Source organism: Miniopterus natalensis, chromosome 16, assembly GCF_054644295.1.
Source record: "Miniopterus natalensis isolate mMinNat1 chromosome 16, mMinNat1.hap1, whole genome shotgun sequence".
Classification (NCBI taxonomy): Eukaryota; Metazoa; Chordata; class Mammalia; order Chiroptera; family Miniopteridae; genus Miniopterus; species Miniopterus natalensis.
This window is the reverse complement of record NC_142096.1, coordinates 10,816,496-10,835,149: the sequence shown is the minus strand read 5'-3', so window position 1 is coordinate 10,835,149 and position 18,654 is coordinate 10,816,496.

Here is an 18,654-nt window from a genome sequence, read left to right as displayed (position 1 = left end):
CAAAAATGTAAGGATAATCAATTTAGTGTACTGATCACTGCCCTTTAAAAGAGAAATAAATCCACAGTGTGATTGATGACAGTACCTAGTGAAAGGCACAACTAGAAATGAGTGATTACTAATGTCCAAATTAGAAAGTTTGACATATGAGGTTTCCTTTTCTAGAAAAGTAGTCTGAATTTCTGAAGGATTTTTATTTTGTACTTTTCTTCTAGATGATTTTATATAAAGATGAAGCTTAATTTATTCTATGCTATCTGAAAGGTTTTCAGCAGACATTTTTAATCTGCTGCTCTCAGACTGTATCAATGAAGGATAAGACACCTGTGTTAAAAACGAACACTCCAGGCACTTCCAGATTCACAAATATGTAGGATTCTGCTAATAAAGTATTTGAGGAAAAGTAGTCTTGAGGGAACTTAAAGCTCACTGCCTGGCACTGTGTGTTTGTTTAAATGGATGAGAGAGATCAGAAAACGGGGGGCTTCAGCATTGATCATTGCAAATTAGCAAGAAGCTTCATCTTTTCTAATGGCCTTAACTAATGTTTCTTTATTAGCAAGGGAGTACTCCAGAAAATAATAGGGAATACCCTTCTCTTTCATGCTCCTGGTCATCTATGCATGGAGGTGAAAATGTTTGGATTCTCATCTCATCAACTAAATTACTGATAAATATCAATGACTATTTTAAGTATAGAAAAACCCAATTTTGTGGCCATGAAAGCTGGAAATCCAGGCTGCTGAAAGAAGTAAGGAGAGAGGGGATACAGGTTAAAGAGGGCATAAGGACAGATGGATTTGTAACCTTAAACAGATACTGTTATAATTAACTAGTTATTAATAATAGGAAAGGAGCAAAGGGAGAGGCCAAACATCATAGGCATGTCATTTGGGCAGCTTCACCAGGAAGCTGCAATTTCACACTCCCCAGGAAACACCCACCCATTCCTCTCAGATCACCGGGGGAAAGGATCCAACAAAGGGAAGATAGATGCATGCCCAGTAAAGTTGAGGTGAAACAGCGAAGGCACTTGCCTGTCATTCACACCTGGGAACAAAGATCATTGGCCAGAACAAGTGTGGCCACTGCAAGTGTTCGAAAATTTGGGAATACGTTTTTCCCTAAACAAAGGAGTTCTCTCTCTTGTGCTCTTGGCTCACTCTTGGCTCCCTTGCATTTGCCTGCATTTCCTCCATAGCCGTGTGGACCTGCGGACCCCACATGCAATGGACTGCAGCAGGGAAACACAGATTAAGCTAGCTTGATGCTTTGGACTGTGCAGACATGGAAAGGAAATTCTGGACACTAGTTTTGATTTTAGCCCTGCTAAAGACAAAATGGGACTTCTTTGGTGGGACTGAGGGAAATGAAACCGTGGAAACTCAAGGGTTCGATTCCACAGAAATAAAGTTTTCTGCAATATCCCATCCTCCCGGGTGAGTCTCAAAAAATTCTTTTTCTCGGGATATCGCAAGAAATCTACCCCTAGCAACCGGGAGAGACAAGGAGCTCTCCCCTCCATTGACAAAACTACTCTCCTAGCCATCCCCTGCTCATGTGGCTCTGATGCTTCCAATCACAGAGGATACATTTGGATTTAACTTTAGAGAGTGATAAAGAAAAACAGTTTGTACTCTCCAAGCTCACATCTATCTAGAATTTTTTATATGATAAATTTAAAGCAGTAAAGTGAACCCGTTTGCATTAACCAATACAAATTAAATGGTTTAGAAATACTACAGTTTTCTTATATAATTGTTGCAAATAATCCTCAAGATAACATTCCTTGTTCATGTCTCATGTGAGAAATGACAAAATCTCTTGCTAAACATCCTCATGAGAACTAATGACATCTTTTGTGAAATGCCCCTGATTCTTGCAAAGGAAAAAAAAAAAAAGTTTGAAATACAATCTCATAATGTTACTTGACTGAGAAGCATGCGTACACACCCACCGGGACCCTTCATAGGTTGTTTTGGGTACTTGTATTTACTGAATATTTATGTGAAGTGTTACTGATTTGAGCTTAGTTGAGGTAAATTCCTAAACAAAACACTTACATTACAAAACATGATGCAAATTACCTCTCTTCCCGAGAGGAACCGCATCTTGCATATTATTGGGGATTTTCAGAGTCATGTGTTTGCACTAGAAAGACTCATATGTGTGCATCTTTGCCAACTGATTTCAAGACAAGCACACGGACAGCTTAGAAAATCTTATATATCCATTTTCCTATGAAAAGAATGTGTTTCTCTCTTATAGCTCTGATTCAATAATAAGGGCTATGTAATTCGCCACATCAAACCTCTTTTGAATCACAAAGGCTCTTGTTATTTCCTGAAAATAAAATGTTTCATAGATGAACAGTGCTCTCCTGTGATCAGAGAAAGGAACTGCTTGTATCATGAGACAGGTTATTACCGACTTTTTACTGCCAGTGTTTCAACTCCTGTTTTCTATAGTAATTAGCAGGATTATCTTCTATAGGGATTACACCCATTTCTCTCTGAGGAAGGCTTTCTTTTCCCTTCCCAAAGTGAACATATCACTATACTAGTTATCTTTTTGACGTAATTATAATTGAAGTTCTTCTAGCTTGTTTTTACCCTTGTTAGAGTCATAGTAGAAAAGCCAGTTTGTGAAAAGAATAAATCTTTTTAGAAATGATCACAAAGGTATTGGCAAATTAAAAGATATGTTGTTTGCAAAATTATTCCATATCAACCTTGAATTCCTCAGTGTAGTCAACCCCGTCTTTCATCAGAAAGTAATAAAGATTTATGTCAGACCTTTAGGGAAAAAACTACTAAGGGTATTTGCCATTTTTAATGCCCACAACTTACAAAGCATCGAATACACTTATTCCCAAATGATCCATGTTTTTACTAAGAAATTGAGATTTAGGCTTCCACCAGTGTTGTTTTATGCTCATGAGAGGAGTTTCCTGAGGTTCCTGCAAAACCACCCTAATTTCCACTGGCACATTTATCTCACAGTTGATGTCATTTTGGTGAGAAAAGGAGGGCAGCTAAGAAACTTGTTCCCTGCGAGCACTGATCCAGAGCACACAGCAGAGAGGTCTGTCGGAGTAGCCTTCTGTGGGATGAGGAAGCCCAGTTGCTACATAATTAGACTCTGCCACCTAGATCAATGTCTTTCAGAAAAGACAAAAATGTAAATGGTGGACATGTATCTATCTGTCATAGGAAACATACTGTAGAATTTCTAAGAAACTCTTCTACTCTACTGAAATTGATATAAAGCTAGTTACTATATGTCTGGATCATATATGGCATATATATACACACACACACACACACACACTTCATATGTGTGTGTGTATATATATATTTAATATAAATATTCATGGATGCATTTGGGTCCTTCTTACTGCAGCTGGCGACAATCACAGCTGGCAGACATTAGAGCGACCACCTGCCACACACCTGCCACAGCCACTGCTGACAGTGCTAACAGCAGTGAGACAAGGGACCAGTTTCCCGAAGAGACTGAGTAAGACCCTAGGGAGTGAAACAATCTCGGAGGCATACGGGAATTTGACTTGTGTACTCGAGCACAATCATGTTACTTGAGCAGAGAGAACATCAATATGTAGGGAGAGAGCTTAACAAACACACAAATGTTCACCAACTAAATCAAGTGCCTCATTGAAACAATTTGCTACCTGAGATTTTTAGGAAGACAGAATGAATCATCTAATGTACCGGCCGTGAAGCTGCCAGGCAGTAGCCTCTCGGGTAGCAGCAGTGACGGTGATGTGAAGGGTCAGGATGTCAGAGGGAGTGGGCAAGGTGCAACGTAGAAAATAATGTCATCTTCTTATAATAATAATAGTTTTTTAAGCAGTGAAAACAAAACAAGTCAAAAGCTGGAAAGTGTTTTCCAGAAAGAGAAATTCATTTACTCAATCCTGTATGTGGTGGGAAACTGCGTATCTTGCTCTTCTCTGCACTTTGGGGAATTAAAACTCCATGGCCCCACCATAATATGCACCTACTCCAGGTTGCCCTCTAGTAACAATGACATGTATAATAACAAAGTGAATATTAACAATAGGACGCCTTGGCAGAGATGCTGGGTCCAGGGATGGGAACAAGACAAAGGTCCAGCCAACAAAGCCCTCCCCCAAAATTTGGAACTGAAACTAATAAGGAGGTAACATGGGAACCTCGGAAATTGCTATTCCAGCACCATGAGGAACAAAGCAGTAGACCAGCTCATCTAGAGATAATATAAGGACAAAAGTAAGGGGAAAAGATGAGAGCAGGTGTTTAAAATACCTTCAGGTGAAATAAAAAAAGAACCTTGGCTGCACTTAAATCATCACTTTCAGTAGTTCTTGGTGTCCACCTATATTCCTGCTTTACTTTCTCATGCCCAACATGCTTCTTTTCAGACATTTCCCACTTTTGCTTAAGCTATGGAAATATATTTCTTTTTGCTTAAGCTGTGGAAATAGATTTCTTTTGGTGTTTGCAACCAAAGAAGTTCTAACTAATTTACTGGCTAAGAATTCCAGCAATGTGCTAGTTAACTGGGACCTATGGACTGTTTATGAATAACTACATCACCATTAATGACTCAGTAAATATAGAGAGGTCATTCCATTTAGTGAGTTGGGCCATTATAAAGATATTCTTTGGTTGTCATAAGGTCTCAAGGAAAATAATTCCTTCAGGTATCATTCATGTGAAAGAAGTAGTTCCAAATGACACCTCAGGTCAAGGTTCAGATGCCTACAATGAGCACTCCTATGACCATTCATAAAATATATGCGTTCAAAATTACCCATTCATGTATATAATGTATATAAATTAAAGTGAACAGTTTGTTATTTCTAAAGCATGTCCTAGCAAATATCTCTACATTTGTTGAATTGTTTGACAATGCACTAATAGTCCTCAAACACCGGTCACTCATCAGCCCATGCCACCTTGTCTTTCTGCTAGAGTCACCTCAGAAGGTATCCAAGGACCAGTTTATTTTGGAGCTTTATAGATTTTTCCTCTTTTTGCTCAGACAGGACAATCACTGTTGGTAGGGCAGGACCTATGGAAGGATGCAGAATCAAAGAACTGTGTGAGGTTGCACCTGTGGGCATCCATGGTATATGTGTTTGTGTGAACAGAGTCTACACACCCAACATGAATAGTTATAATTCTCAAACTGCTGTTGTAATTGTAAGTGGTATATGTTTGTATTTTCCATTTAAAAGTAGCCTCCCAAACTTTTTATCAAATGATTACCGATGCATGCAACATCTGAATTGCTATGTAAAATGTATGCATGTTTCCCAGCTCAACAAATTAAAGCACAGGAAGTCTCAGTGGGCCTAAGTGGTCACACACAAACTTGATTTGTACCTATTGCCAATGTCACCACTTACTTTCTTCGTAATCTATTTTTCTGGTGGTTTGATTTCCTCTTCGATTACATTTGTACTTTGGCAGCCTTGATCAGATTGTAGGTTTCTTGACCAACTGCTGTAAATAAAGAAACCATAGACATCTCTCACACCCTCTTTCTTCTTCAGCTGAGAAGATATGAGGGATATTTTCTTTCAGACAGTTACTGTATTTATATTGATGTCCTTCCCGTATTTCGTCTCTTGGCTACTGAACTGCACTGTTCATGTGTTTCAGCATTCTCTGGGTAGAATCTGATGTAATTTCTGGCAGATGCTTTAAGAGGGATCCAGGCTGCTGGATTCTGGCACCAGGGGTTTGGGAGGAAGTCAAGCAGATCTTTCATAATAAGGGATTGTTGAAAGGTGCTTTATCCACTTCACAACAGCTACGAAGCTATTCTGTGGCACAGCCTTCTTAGCCTTGGTATCTCAACAGTTCTCTCATCTGCAACTGAGCATCTTATGGGCCCTTTCTAATCCCGAGAGCATGTTAATAGCCTAGTAACCCAGTAATTATGGCAGCTCGACAGCTGTTCAAGCGTGGCTGCCTCTGAGTCACGTAATCGTGCATCAAAATCACCGAGAGGGGATTTTTGAAAAGAGTAGTCACATCTCTTTTAAGACATTCTTCCAAAAATGTCTTACATGTCCATGTATTTTGAATGTTGTGTGTTATACCCTATTTTTGCCTTGCTTTAATTTTTATTTGATATGCATTGGGTAATTTATTCCATGACTTTTGTTTTCTTGTCAGTGAAATGTATTTTTCCCCAGAGATTCTCTGTATGAAAATATGATGTATAAAGTAATCAGTGGTTCTAGGTTTAGGAAAAGTCACTTGGAAAATTTGTCATTGTTATTTAACCTTTAGAAGTCATGAACAAGTTGACATGTGGTACACACTATAAAGCTTTCAAAGAGCATTGTGCTGAACCACAATGTTAGTATTATCCCTTACTATTCCTAAAAGGAAAGACAGTAGACTGTGTTATTTCTAAAGAGTCTCCAAATTTTTTCAGACAATTGATCTTAAACATGTTTGTTTGTTTTTCAGTAAATTTTCTGGAGAGACAAATTGTCCCAAATCTCCTTTTAATAAGAATGATCTTACTCATTAGCTTGAGGCTGAGTGTTAAGTGAGTGAAGACAATATATTATGGTCCTTGCGTTTCCCTCCAAGGGATTAGTTTAGATTCTTTTGTAAAGCCACTCATTTTTTTAAATACCTAAAGTTTATTTTAAATTCTCAAGCACTTTATTCAGAGAGAGAGAGAATAGTAATACGCTAACCGAAATAATGTTATATGAATTCAGATTTAAGTCTGTGCTCCTAGAGAAACCTGAAATGTCTGTTTCTTTTCCATTGACAAGGTTCATTAATAAGTTGATGCAACAATCTTCTGTCTCATACAATATGAAGTTACTTTTTAGCAAATCAGAAGAACTACACAGATGCTCCTCAACTTATGACGGGGTTATATCCTAATAAACCCATTGTAAGTTGAAACTATCATAAGTCAAAACTGTGTTTAATACACCTAACCTACCAAACATCAGAGCTTAGCCTAGCCGACCATAAACATGCTCAGAACACTCACAGTAGCCTACAGTGGGCCTTGTCTTATTTCATCTCAAGAATAATTGCCTTCCCCTTCTCACCAGAAGCAGGAGACACTGATGGGCATTTGTAGAAATGATGGGATAGAAAAACACAAAACGTATTATCCCCAAAATGCTGGCAACATAGTACACGGTAGAGGATTGCGTGTTTTCCCTCGTGATCGAGTGGCTGATGGGAGCTTCTGCTCGCCACCCCTGCCCGACATCACAAGAGAGTGTTTGACTGCACTTTGCCAGCCCGGTAAAGATCAACGTTCAGAATTCTAAGGGCAGATTCTACCGAATGCATATCGGTTTCACACCACGTCAAGCAGAGACTCTGTCTCATCTGCTTCCCCTGTTCCATGAATGCTTTTCCCGCTGTGCCACTACCCCCTAAGCAGAAGAATGTGATGAACTTTTCAAAATACTTGGTATTTCCTCAAGGGAAAGGCCTAATTAAAATAACCCCCTGTATTTGTTGTTAGCTGCTTCCTGAAGTCAAGTGCCAGGGATGCTCCGGGGGCTGGGGACCCTTTCCGATCTGCATCTTGAACTTGAAGACAACCCATTGTTGGGAAGGAGCTTTATTTATGCGTAATGAGCCAAAGAGGGGATTCTAAATTAAAACCAAAGACAATCATTCTGATTCCATTACAGAGGTCGAAAACTTCAGCGGGACAGGCTAGTGTAGTTTGTTTACATCAAGATAACTACTTTCTTTCATCAGGCTTTTCAAGAGACAGCTCTGTGTTTCATTCCATTCTGCAGCTGCCACGGAGACGCAAACAAAGGTTCTTTATCAAAGTGCCTGGTTTTTGTTTTCCAAAAACCTATAGCTGATGTTTCCTATCTCGTTCGCTTTCAGTAAATCAAGTCATGCCTTTATCCTAGTGCTTCCTTTATTTTCAAATCATAACATTAGAGACATTTTCTCCAATTAAAAAAAAAAATCACCCTTGTCCTCTACTCAGAGATAGCTCCTCTCCTGTCTGTATTTCCATAGATATTTGTGCATATTTCCATTCTAGTGTTTATCATTTATGGTGCATTTTTTGTAGAATTTCAGTATTATGTGAGGATATTTTATTCTTTATACGTTTCTGGAGAATTGCCAGAGTTCAATAGAAAATAATTGTTTTATGAATGTTTTTGAAAGGTTAAATAAGTTAAGTAGATCACCTTAAGGTCAGCAATGAACAAAGGCATTGTTTTTCAACTTGGTAATTATTTATGGTCATTATAAAATTGTCATATAATTTATGGTCACATAATTGTCACACTGCTAAAAGAGTCTCAACTATTTGGTGTTATGATTCCACATAATCATAACATAGTCATTCAAAATAAATGTCTTATTCCACATGGGTTGTTAAGTGATTATTCAAATAACTTTAATAAATCTTTGCATTTTATTAGGAATATTTATTATAAAAAATAAGAATAGTGGAAAGTAGAAAGATGAAGAACCCCCAGATAGCCCCTGTTGAAATTTTTCTACATTTCATTCGTCTTTGGTTTTATGTCAAGAATAGCAAAGTGTTTCAAAGGCTTCCGCTTTCTTAAGAATCTTGAGGAAATATTAGAAAATCCTACAGGCCAATTCTGTCAGGTCTTAATTGTTCCTCAAATTCAAAGGCAGCCTAGTGCCTGCCCTAATTTTTGGAAATGTTCTGTACCTTGTAAACTTAACTTCCCTTGTATCAGTTTCAACTTTAGTGTCTGATCTTAGGTCACTGCTGCTGAAATGCTCACCACATCCTTTCTTGAGCATGTTGCAATCAGCTCACTCCCTCTGCAAGTCTGACATCCCATCCATCATTTCATTCACCCTTAAACCGTTATACTCACATGCTTCAACTTACAAAATGATCTAGCCTCCTACTATGATATTTTTAGGTTGAACTGGAAGGAACCTTAGAAATCATATGCTTTGCCCTCCTAATTTTGCAGATGAGAAAATGTAGGCGGTAGGAAAGATAAAGAAAGCAATGAACATCATTCAATAGCCATTCTCTGACAGTTAGTGACTTACCTGGGAAAGAATTTAGGCATATTTATTTATGCTGGATCTGAGCTCTTGGCACTACGCTATAGCCCTACTCATTAGAAATGACTTTCTGCCTGACCGGCATGGCCCGAGGGTTGAGCATCGACCTAGGATCCAGGAGATCGCAGTTCTGTTCCCCATCAGGGCACATGCCCGGGTTGTGGGCTCCATCCCCAGTTGGGGGCGTGCAGGAGGCTGCCCATCAATGACTCTCATCATTGATGTTCCTGTCTCTCTCTCTCTCTGAAATCAATAAAGTTACTTTTTTTTTTTTTTAATTACTTTCCACCCCTTAAAAAACTACCCCAAAATACCAGGTGGGGCAAAAAGTAGGTTTTCAGTTGTGAGTATGCAAAACACAGTTTATTCTTGTATTATTTATTTATTAATTATTCTATTATTTTCCATATGAACAACTTCAAACCTACCTTTGCCCACCCTGTCTTTTCAACTCTCTTTTTAAATGTGTGATTTATCCACATTACACTTGAGAGTAAAAATGAGTTAGCTATAATCATTGCCAGCAAAGATTTTCATTCCAAAATTAAGGTAAGTGTCTTAGAGAAGTATTATGGGAATTCAAATTAACAAGAAATAGGATCCAGTTAGAAAGAATCAGGAAAGACTGTCTACCAGTTGCAGATTGTTCTCAGTTTATTATGGCTAGAAAAAAATCTCTCTCCAGTTCCACACACAGTTATTCATTTACTAATGGTAGATTTCTACTTGAGTATAATAACATCATCATTGGAGTAATATTTATCAATCATGTAGTGTTACCTTGTGTTATTTAACTGTCACCACAAGTCTAAGAGATAGGTACTATTATTACATCCATCTTACAGCTGTGCCATAGGCATCCTAAGTAAACAAATGCAGAGCCAGACTTGTCTCAGTAACAGCATAAACAATCATATAGCCCCTTGATGCCAAAACCTGTCTTGTCATATCCAGTTAGCCATACTTAATATTTAATATCCATATTTTCTATCCCCTGAAGTACTTCCTTAATCCAGGCCCGCTTTATTTCTTCCCTGAAATATTCCAGTGCTCTCTCTCCCCTTATTTATAGTCATTCAATCCATTCTCCACTCAGACCAATCTTATTAAAATGCAAAACTACTGAATTCACAAATGAGCACTGATATTTTTTATTTCCCTGGTTGTGCATCTGAAGACATGACTGTAGTTCCCTGAAATTAATAAAAGGCATTTCAGTGTGGTTCTTCAAATAGAGGAAATTTGTCGTTTTTCACATGGAACAGTGAGAAATTTATAAATGGCAAATGCTTTTGCTGTTAGAGGAAAAAGAGAAAACCAAGCCAAACAAATAATAGTTCTGTGCCCAGATTGTTAAATATTGGAGTTCCAACCAGTTGTAGGTCTGGAGTTTCTACAGAAAGTTTTCCAAAAATGCATAAAACTCTAGCAATACTTTACATGCGGGTACCAATCACGCTATGGCTTGCTCATTTGAAGATCTAAGGATGGAGAGAGATATCATCAGAATATACTTTTAAATTATGTGATTGGAAGGTTTAGTTAACATTTTACAAAAGAGTAGACAATATCGACAAAAAATTCATTCTTTTCATTTATAGAAAAACAAATTTATGCTGAAGAGGCAGAATTGTGAAGTGTAGATAGGATTAAAATAAGAAAAAAATGAGTAGGATTTCCAGTTTTCCTAACATTTACCTGAGTAGACGAAAGGGCATTATTACCACTTTCAGCATATTTTCTCATCCACAAAATTTGCAGTTATTATGTTACTTTATTTTCCATAGGTCCTTCCTACCCTCAAACATAGACCACAGTGAGGTCATTGATTTCACGTTGAAACCTTAATACTTGTATGAGCTAATTTTGTGTAGTGTAATGTTAAAAAGGTGTTTCTACTTTATTTTGGTTGATGTATCAAACTTACTTCATACCTGTTGAAAATAGGAATGAAGGAAGGGCAGGTTAACAGAATATGCCTTTGATGATCAAATTCTAGATTTTAAACACCTGGAAAAATATTAAAATAATGTATTGTTGATGTAGGACATTTTAAAATTGAGCTTCATTTAAAGTAATTGTTGAAAGTCATCTTTCATTTAAAGTAATTGTTGAAAGTCATCTTTCATTGATCTGCTTTCTTGGCTGTGTTTTCAGTTGGATGTTCCAGAGACAATTTCCTAAGATACTTCAGCTTTACTTACAATTACTTTCATTTCATCTAACGAACAACTTTAATGGGTACCTTGGTGACAAAACTTGATTTTCCAACATACAGTTTTGTGCAACATTGAAGTTTCAGCTCTTGATGATTTGTGTACTGTCTTTTTCTTGTGTTTCATTTAGATGAGCAAATTATTCACAAATATATGTCATAGACTATAATCAAGGTATAGTCTTTATAAACGTAACAGTAAAAAGTGTAACAAACTGAAATAAAAAGAAAAAGCAACACTGGCTGTCACAGCTTGAAAAGTCGCAGCCTCTTTCTTCCCCCCTTCAGTCTCATAACAGGTAAGTGATGGGACTTTCAATGAGGACAGGTAACAATGCGAGCTGAAGAGTCCTCTCCTCTAACTTCACTTTAAATTATAGCTGTTGAGTGTCAGAGGATGTGAAACACATAAAAGACAAGAATGGAAAGAAGTATGGGGTAATTTTCAGAGTGGTTTTAACATCACCACATACAGGAGGCATTAGAAAAATCATCCTTTGGATGCTGTAAAATTAAGCTTATTAAGACATTCAAGAATATGCCTTAGGTGATAATCCCACACTATTAGGTGAATTGATGAGGTGCCCTAATGGGTATTTTCCTCATCAACATTTTAAATTATGCAAAATTGTGTGCCAGGCTTCTATATAATTTGTACAATTAGAAACAAATCTGGCCTTTCAGTACGCATATTTCCCTTTAATTCTGACAGATACGACGCATTTGAATAACTTGTCCTTCTCAGCTTGTCCCTTAATGGGCATGCTCATGCTCAGTAGCTGAGCCTCGGTAACATTCTCCCATCCCCCTCACTGTGTTCCGCTGAGTTACATCTCTAAGAGTCACAGCCACAAAACTACCTGAAAGGCGAGGATTTAAATGCACCCGAGCTTGTCTTTGCTGATATTTCTAAACTTGGTAAGTTGTCCTGGTAACAACAATCTGTGCTAATGACTCCAATATTTTTGGCTTCTTCAGTTTATTGGTCAGATTAATTAGTTTGTGATGTGAACTGGCTCTTGGTTATATTGAATGCTAAGTAAGAAAACTTGATTAGAAAAATAGAATAAATCACCACTCTAGTAAAAATTAAAGCTTAAACTGTTTTGTTGACAGTTTAGTAATATTACTACACACACACACACACACACACGGGGGCATTTCTTTCCATAATGTGCAGTAACATGTATTTGTTCGAAACAAATTTAAAAGTATAGCTACATCGAAAACTAGCTATTGAGGGAAATGGTGAACACATGGCCAGACAAGAGATCTAGAGGACCAGTCAGAGATCTACCACACAGATTATTTATATGACATTGAGCAAGTACTTTAGCTGAGTTTCTTTTTCTGTAAAAAAGATGCCAAATTATTTCTATCTTTCTTCTATATGTAATTCAAAGTTATTGGCTACAGATTTAGTTAGATGATTTTTTTATTGTTGACACTATTACAGATGTCCCCAACTTTTCTCCTCTTTGCCGCCCTCCACCCAGCCCCTGCTCCCCCAGGACTTCACCCCATTATTGCCTGTGTCCACGGGTGATGCATATGTACATAGATGTTCTTTGGTTAATATTGTCCTCTCGTCTGATGAAATGAACTAATAAGAATCATGAAACAGTACCCACCCCCACCAAAGATCAAATTGTCCTTTTTTGGGGGGAGGTGCATCCATAGTAAAATCTTTGGGATTTTTTTTTTTTTCATGATGGCCAAGATAATAAGTTTCTTAGAGAAACCTGTTTCTTTTTACAGGGTTTGAAACATATTTAGAGGGTTTTATTTGGGGGGCTAGTTAAAAAGTGAGCGTTAGCTATAAGAAAGAAAGTGATTCCATTTTTAAAAGGGCTGTGGCTTGAAAATATTTAAAGAAGAAAATGATTTCACTTGCTTCTACTTTAAAATAGAAGCAGCAGCCATGGCCTGGTGGCTCCAGTTGGTTAGAGCATTTTCTCAGACGCCAAGGCTGCAGGTTCGATCCCCAGTCAGAGCACAAACAAAAGTCAACCAATGATGCATAAATAAGTGGAACAACAATCTGTTTCTTTCTCTGTCTCTCCCCTCCTCTCTCTAAATAAATAAATAAAAATTTAAAGCAATAAAAAGAAATAAAATAGCAACAGCAAAGCTTGGAAAGAGGTTTTGGGCTCCACATTAACATTGCAGACAGAACTATTTGCAAACTCATTTATCTTAATACTTGGTATTATTATTTTCTTTGGAAAAAACTCTTAAAAGATGAAGAATATATATTTTCTATTTGGATCAGTAGTAGATGAATATATAAATTTTTTACAGAATCAAAATTAATTAGCTATAAATTAGTTGATGGAATTATCTTTGGGAAGTAAGAAAATGGGACAAATTTTACTAATTGTTTTAAGAAATTTTTCTAACATAGAAAATTTTATTTTCATTTGCTGAGTTTAACTTTAAACATGTATTTTCCTAATATCAACATTAGTTATACTAGCTTATACCATAAGATATTTATCAAACAGCTATAAAAATAGTAAATTCAGACTAAAGTAATTTCCAAATACTAATTTTGGAGTTTCAAAGTGGCTACCAGTAGAAAAGCAAGGAAACATCAATTTATATAATATCTACAAGAGTTTAAATTAAAATAAGTTAACTAACATATAGAAGGTATTTGGTTGTGCAGACTGTTAAGGTAAACTTCAATAACCTTAATTCAAAAAGCATTTCAGAAAAAATAATTTTTCAAGCCTAAATTAGAATCAATTATGTCATTTCAGTCAACTTACCTGCCTTGCAGGATAAATGGTGACTTGTATTTTAATATGCATTATTAGGAGAATGTCATTATATGAATGAAACTTTAAATATAATCTTCCATTAGAATTTATAATCTCTTCTTTCATGGTCTCCATAACTACTCACATATACTTTTAGATTGGACTTTGGACTTTAAGGGTAGGGAATGCAAAACAGAGAAACTAGAGAGCAAATAGCTTAACAAGAGATCAGTACTTAAATAAGAAGTGTTTTCCCTCCCAGGGGCCCATACTCCTAGTGTTAAACTCACCAAGAGAATGTTTTAAAATACACCCAGGTTCAACCAGAGACCAAATGAAAAAAACCTGCAGGGATGAAACCAAAACATTGGTATTTTTAATTACTTAAGATTACATAGATCTTAATGAAGTTAGGAGTTCACTTCATTATCGCCGTTGCTGAGAGTAAACTCTAATATTAGACTATGTGGGTTTGAATCCTAAGTCACCTTCAGTATGCACATGACCTTGAACAAGTTACATCCTCTTGTTCAGTTTTCCTCATCTGTAAAATAGGTATAATAATAGTACCTGCTTCATAGAGTAGCTGCAAGTATGGAAGGAACTTAGGGCAACACCAGACATATAGTATGGGTCCAATAGATAATAACCATTGTGATTTTATATCATTATCATCAGAGTAGGCATTTTAAATTCTTTAGCAGTATCCTAAACACAATATTTCTTTATTTATTAGAAGTAGGAATATACCCACATATGCAAAATTAAACATCTATCACAAAAGGGAACAGTTTGGTGCAGAGTAAACTCATCCAGTGACTGGCTCTGCTAGTTAGATAATTAGCCCTTAACAATGAAACATGAACCATGTGCTTGCAGGGTGTTCACCTTTCCATTTGTAAATGGAAAAAAAAAAAAAAGTAGAGATAGCTTTAAAGTCTCTTCTGGTTCTAATTCCATAAATGTATTTTAAAAGATGATAAAAGCTAGGGAAGATTTGGGAAACTTGGTCCCATTAGAAGTAATGTTATGACACTTCTGAAACTACCTTCAACTCAAACATCTAAACGGCCAAGGTTTATATTGCAGATGCAATGACAGATATGTTAATTAGCTTTCACAATGTGTACATATATAAAACATACATTTAACACCTTAAGTATATACAATCTTTGTCAATTATGCCTTAATAAAGAGAAAAAATATGTAACATTACATATGCTTGATTGGTCAAATCAATTAAAAAATCATAACATTATAATTTGAACAGAACCTTTGATTTTTATTTTATTTTTTGCCCAAAACAAGATTTGATAGACCAAGTAGGGCACAGGACCAAAAATATGATGAAACATACTTAAAACAACCTGGTTTTAACGCTACTTTTATTAAATAATACAGTATATAGAATATTTTATAAACACAAACAATGATAGAATCAACAATTCAGAATGGAAAGGAGTAGAATTTCTTTTTTTCCTACATAATTGAATGAAAGGAACATTTAGATTTTAAAGTAGCCTGAACACAATGAAGGATTAACATTTTCAAAAGCACAGATAGTTCACAGTAGTGGAAGAAAACCAGAGAAAATGCCTTGTGTTAAAAATAGATAACTATCTCCCAGTAAGGTTTTATGTTTCTAAAGTTGTAGAAAACTGCTATTAACCTGTTCTCAATAATGTCTAAAGCAATGCCATGTATATTTTGATGGACTTGATAATGACATTTTAAAATGCCTATTATTTCTCAACAAGGGAGCTTTGAAAAATTTTGCTGTGAACCACAGAAATTAATTTAGTTGATCCTTGCAAATAGTCCATAAACTGGTAAAGTGAAAAGGGCAGAATAAATAAGCTAATATTCCCTGCCGGGGTCGAACAGTGAGATCCCACCGGCCGGTTATCCAGCGGCTGGGGCAGGAAGGGCTCCAGGAGGGCCCGCTGTGCCACCGCGGGGAGCGGCCGTGGGAGCAAGGCGACCGGAGCAGAACCGAGCAACCGAAACCACTGCTCTTGGCCACTCTCACGGAAACACAATTTGAGTCTTGAAAACAAGAAGGACTGGGCGGTTATCCAGAGAGGAGCTCAGTGGGTCCAACACTGATGAAAGTTTGCAGCCTGAGCTTTAAAATATGCAACATATTTAAGAAAAGCGTTGAAGAAACTATCCCAATGCCCTGAAAATAAAGCTACCGCTACAGGAAGACGTGTAGGTAAGAATTCTTCTGCTCAAGGATGCTTTAGCTTCAGGAGGAGGCATTTCTACAAAATCTTTCTCTCTCTCACGAACCCCCCCACTGACCCATATGCCTTGATCTCCTTGCTGATCAATAGAAGACAGAATAACTTTTATTCCTGTAGCGATAATGTAGGATTGGTACAAATTTACAACAGACAGTGTAGGAGAGTTTTTCACGTAACAAAAATCTTTAAGGAACACAGAAAATAATCATAAGTTTTCCCATTGATTAAGATTCCTTTGCCTGGTTCCAACATACGCAGTTATTTTTGTGGCTCTGGAAGACCATGCAAAGCGAAGACTGTCTCTGTCCACTTGGAAGAGAGACTACTTGGCGTCTGCCCTTTGCTTCTTTCACCCAAACTCCCTTAGTAACGTAGAATCTTACTTCCTGGGCTCAAAGGTCCCCCCTTCCCTGCAGGCCGCATTTGGGTGGATTTGGGGAGACGGCAAAGGTCAGAGGAAGTAAAGTCAAAAACTAAGAACCGCTAGGAAACCTATTTTAGAAACAAGTCGTCTGTTCTCAAGGTATGTATCTCACACTCTCCCCTCTCTCATTTCCCTAAATATAGAGCTCCTGACAACTAAAAAACATGTAACTTGAGAAAAGAATAGGCACATTATAATATGCGTGATTGTCCTTTAAAAATTAGGAGCAGTAGTAGAAAAAGAAAAAGATGTATTGAATCTAAATAAATCTCCCTGCCTGTGCAAAATTATCCCCTCTGATATACCTTGTGATACTTCATCTAGGCTGGTTTTAAATGTCCCCAGGGGTCGTATTAGAAGCACTGTATAGACTAACTCAGTCCTCTAGGCTTGCTAACCATAATGAATTGCAATAAGGGTGGAGTGGCAGCCAGAATAATATTTCCATTAATTTTTTTCAATTTAAGTAAATCATATACTGATATTTTCTTTTGTGCAGATATTTTAATCATTTTATTTACTGGTATTGCATATTTTACAGAAAATTGAGGGAAAAAAATAATGTATTTTCTGGTTTTAAATGGCAGCCAGCTGGATGTGTAATTATTATAAATGACATTCATACTGAATTTACAGGCAAGTAAAGTTCTGTTGAACATTTACAAAATAAATGGACCGCTAAAAGGCTATATTTTTAAAAGCTGCTGTCTTAAATCAATCTATAATAGAATAATTTTATTTCAAGAGCTATATTGAAAGAAAAGAAAGAGAACCTGGAGGGAAGACATGGGTCAATGTCATTCTCTTCTCACACAGTGCATATAAGATTTCAGTTCATGCTGCTCTTTGAATTGATTGAGGACAAAAGTGTTTTGTTTTAATTGGAGGGAAGCAAGGAGGGGGAGGGAGGGAAGAGAGGAGAGAGAGCAAGAGAGTGAGAGAGCGAGAGAGAGAGATTTGTTGTTTTTTATGCATTCATTTGTTGCTTCTTGTATGTGCCCTGATCCTGATCCAGGACTGAACCTGCAAACTTAGTGTATCAGAACGATGCTCTAACCACCTGAGCCTCCTGGTCAGGGCCAGAGTGTTTTCTAAAGCCACTTTTAATTTCAATTAGTTTCTCAAGACAAAACTTCTGATACTTAGTTGCAAATCACAGAGAATAATAATAAATAGTTTTAGGGTTATTGTGATCGTTAAAGGCTAAATTATATAAGAACTTCCTGGCACAACATCTAGAAAGAAGTACTGGGTCAGACTGGCTTTGGAGTTAAAGTTATCATTTAAATCCAGTTCTGCAACTTAGCTATTAGATATTGATCGAAGTGTTGCAGTGTCTTTTATCAGTTGAGGTTATCTTATTTAAAGCTCATTAGCTAAGGGATTTGGGCAAGATATTTAACATCTCTGTAAAGGTATTCTAAGTATTCTGTAAGGTCGGAGTTTAGGTTATATGGATAGAAGAAGACACATGTACATTAGAAATAGATTGGAAAGAGAAAAATCACTTCTAAATATAAAACTAAACAAGTAGGACTTACATTGTAGATCTTTCCTTCAGAGGCACTGAAGGTTTTTAAACAAAGGAGTGACAATGATAGATTTTTGTTTTGTGGGAAAATTCCATAAGTAATATGAAAGATAAATTAGAAAGGACAGAGAATGTGACTATTGTGGCTCTTTCTATTTTTTTCTACCAAACAGTCCCTAAAAAACAATTAACCATAGATAGCAAAGATATAAGTTCAAGAATAAAGTATTATTTGATTAGACTCCTCTGGAATCTGAGAATAGTGCCCTTGTATTGTTTTACATTTATATACCTCTCATTGTTTTCTGGAAACAAAATAATTCAAAAATGTTTGGTTCAAACAAAGGAATCAATTCAGTTCAATTCATTTATTAAACACCCAGTATGGGCTCA